Source organism: Cynara cardunculus, unplaced genomic scaffold (genome assembly GCF_001531365.2).
Source record: "Cynara cardunculus var. scolymus isolate 2C unplaced genomic scaffold, CcrdV1 Un_Scaffold_5460, whole genome shotgun sequence".
In the NCBI taxonomy this organism is placed as follows: Eukaryota; Viridiplantae; Streptophyta; class Magnoliopsida; order Asterales; family Asteraceae; genus Cynara; species Cynara cardunculus.
In genome coordinates this window covers 13647-17297 of record NW_020202420.1, presented here as the reverse complement: position 1 = coordinate 17297, position 3651 = coordinate 13647, and the positions used below count along the sequence as shown (strand labels likewise).

At 34.1% G+C, this 3651-nt stretch overlaps 1 long non-coding RNA gene across 5 annotated transcripts; it reads right to left on the bottom strand.

Moving 5' to 3' along the window:
* Positions 1-421: 421 nt before the first annotated feature.
* Positions 422-2704, bottom strand: LOC112504392. Of its 5 annotated transcripts, none has more exons than XR_003068181.1 (4): positions 2455-2647; positions 1865-1979; positions 1136-1769; positions 422-1041 (listed from the first exon to the last, which is right to left on the bottom strand). It is a non-coding gene; the product is annotated as an uncharacterized LOC112504392 (long non-coding RNA). The 5 variants fall into 5 exon arrangements; XR_003068184.1 differs by having other exon boundaries at positions 422-1479; positions 1604-1769; XR_003068183.1 differs by having other exon boundaries at positions 422-1769; positions 1865-1942; positions 2455-2704.
* Positions 2705-3651: the final 947 nt, after the last annotated feature.

Sequence of the window (3651 nt, the reverse complement as noted above, 5' to 3'; positions counted from 1 at the left end):
ATCATCATAGTTTTTTCGATCAGAACTCCGAGTATTTTCAATTTGTTCAATCTTATATTCAAATTCCTTCACAATTCGTTGACATTCAATTTTATGATTGTTCTTTAAGTTGGTTATAGAATCCTCTTGAACACAACTTTTAATATACAAATTTCTATAATGCTCTTTAAGAGTCACATAGCTCTTTTCTGACCCAACAAGCTTCTCTCTCAACTCTTGTACAATATCTGCCATTTTAAAAAAAATTGATCAGTTAAGGATCTATGCAGTGAAATCAGATAAAAAAATAYGAACAGTTAAGCTCAAAAAAAAATAGAAAAACACAAACACTGAAAACTCACGCAAAAAAAATAGACAATGATCCAAACAAAAATCTAAACACAAACAATCAAAAAAAAATAAAAAAATAAACCGAGTCCAAGAATTTGAGTCTGAGTCCAAATCACACCAATCTAAGCCCAAATACAATACAGATATTACACTAAAAAAAATGATCTATCTGCTCTCTGAAGTGTATACAAAAATCCACTTGAATGTTGTGTGCTTCTGTGAAGTTGAACGTAGTCCCCGAAAGCAAAATCAAATCAACAGTCTTTCAAATCTGTGAAACTGTCCAAAACCAATCTTAATTATGCACACAGATGCTTTGCTACTGCTTTTCTTGATCACACCAACTTCTTACCAAGATTTGTGTGATAAACCACAACAAATCACACCAACAAACCTGCACAGTTTAAATCAAAACAGTCCAAGTCTCAACAATTCAGTTTAAACAAAACAACAACGTAGAATCACAACAGCTTACACACAGTTTAACAGATTAAGTATCAAACTGTTATTATTGTTAACCACKCTGTATGCTTTCCAGTCTGTATGCTATCTGCTGCTGTTTTAGTCAATCCAATAGCAAACAGTAATGGTTCATGCTAGTTAATGCCAAAATCCAAATCAGATACAAACTCTGTTGTGAGTTATAAAATGTTTTACTGTAGTCTGTTGCAGTTGCTGCACAGTTTCAAAGCAATCTGAGCTGCTGTTTTCCTTTCCAAACACAAACACAAATTTAAGCAGTTATGAAGACAGTTAAAACCAAAAACAGTTAAACCTGAATAAGTTGTTGTCTACAAACAGTTACCAATCTGTTGAGCTGCTGTTTTAGTCGCTGTCAAAACCCATCACAGCACAGCTTGCTGTTTCAAACCTTTGCTGCACACTGGCTGCTATGTTGGACTGATGTTAAGAACTGCAAACTGCTGTTTCATTCTTCCTGCTGTCAAGACTAGCTGGCAAGACCACTTTGCTTTTGTAAACCTGTTGCTGCTGTTGTGTCCTGTTTACACCAACAGCTAACAAAACCTGCACACTTTGCTGCTGTTGGATTTGCTGTTACTGCTGTGAAAATAGTTGCCTGCACACTGTGAATCGGCTTCCTGCTCTCTATGTTAAGACCTGCAACCTGCTGTCCAATCTGCCGAACTGCTGCAATCAATACAGAACAAAATTCAGAACTGCTGCAGTCTGTATGTACACAGAACCTGTACACAACTATTTGTAGCTGCTGTTTAAAACCTGTACATCACAAACACAGCACACAATTCACAACCTGCTGTTTTGAAATTTTGTAATCTGTTAAACTGCTTCCTGTTATTTCAAACAGTCTACTTGTATATACTTCTTGTTCTTGTTTCAAATTAACAAGCTGATTTTCTCTGTTTTCAACTGGTCTACCTCAACCTCAAGTTCATGCTTTTGAACATATGACAGTAAACCTGTTATGACAGTTTTAAAACAGATTAAACAGAAACCTGAGTTGCTGTTCTAGTCCACATCCTGTTACTAAAACTTCCTGAGTAGTTCTCCAAACCTTTCCTTTCTACTCATTCTTATGACATACATCAATTGAAGCCTTAGAGAATGAAGCCTTGTTGAATCTGTTGCTGCACTGTTTCAAATCGATCTGTAATACAATCAAGAGAAATCTGCAAAAACACCAAACATGTCTCTTGTTGTTGCTGTTGAAATCACAGCAACTTGTTGCTGTTGCTGTTATGTCCTATTGCTGTTTCAAAACAGAAATGATGTGATAATCACTGCTGTTTCAAAACAGAAATTTCAAAACAGAAAATGTTTTAAACATGTTGCTTAACCTGTTACATAACAAACAGCAACTTCAATTCTGGTTAATGCTAACAAACAACCAGCAATTAAGAATACCAATGATGAATTGTCAAAAAGAAATCAATTCTTGTCAAGATAGCAATGAACAAATTCGAATCTAGGTAAAATGAATTAAGCGGATTAGAAGTCCGCTCAATTTAGTTCAATTGCACAAGTCCTAAATCCTAAACTTTGTTTAAAGCAAAAACTTACTAACCCGGTTAAGAATACCACTCAAAAATTGAAAACCTAACTTGAAATCAAACGGTGTGGCTAAAACCGTTCAAGAAATCTTACCTGCTGAACCCTAATCCGGTCAAGTGGTGACCGGTATATATGATGAATACCGCTTGATGAATACCGGTCAAGTCTTCTCCGGTGTAGATGAATACAGGGCAATGCTTCTGCGGTGTAGATGAACACCGGCTGAATGAAGGCTTCAAGTGATGAGCGGTGAATATGAATACCGCTTGAAGTTTACCTCTCCGCTCGATTTACTTGCAAATCCGATTGTTTCCTCTGTTCAATTTTCCAGGACGATGAAGATAACTTGTAAGCGGACTCTTAGTCCGTTCAATATAATGGGCCAAAATTAGACTTAAGCCCAAACAAAATTCAAGTGATTAAACCAGGTGAACTTTAGACGGTTTAACAAAACAAAAAAAATTAACCAAAAAAAATTCAAAAACAGATCAAAACACTTAAAAACACAAAAACAAAAAAAAATTTAACAACAAAATGGATCAAAAACACTGGTTTTTAAAAAAATTCAAGAACACGAAAAAAAATTAAAACACAAAAATCCGATCAAATCTTGATAAAAGTTGATCAAATCAGAAAAGTTTGTGAATAACAAAGATTCACAATTCAATTTCAAACATATTGATCATGTTTTTAACATCAAACACAAGATTTTATGGAAAAATCGGATCAAAATTAAAAAAAATGTCAAGAACACGAAGAACACGAAAAACAAAAAAATTCAGAAAATAAAAAAAATCACTTATCTTCTTGATTCTTTCTCTGATTTCTTGCATCCTGCTCTAATACCAATTGTGTGTCCACAATATCTGATCAATTCTTTATATCATCATCACAATCATGGCAGATTTAGTTAGTCATGTAAGAACATCATATGAACATTCATAAGGATCTAGAGAGAAAAAGTCAACTTGTAAATCTCAGTCAAACTCTCTATTATTTTTCTGAATATTACAATTAGCTCACTTTTTCTAATTACAAAGATTACCTATCTATTTATATGGTCAACATGTTAATACAAAGTCAAAGTCAAACTAGTCTAAGAAAGTCAAACACGCTGACTTTTACAATTATAGACTAAAATTAATCTTTCAAGACGAATACAATTAATACTGATTTCTCAGTCCTAACATTCTCCCATCATGCTCATCTAATATTCTTTCTTCATGCGTTCAGCGAACAGAAACACAAAGAGGGATTAGTGGGACCAAAAATTATATTATCATCACAAAT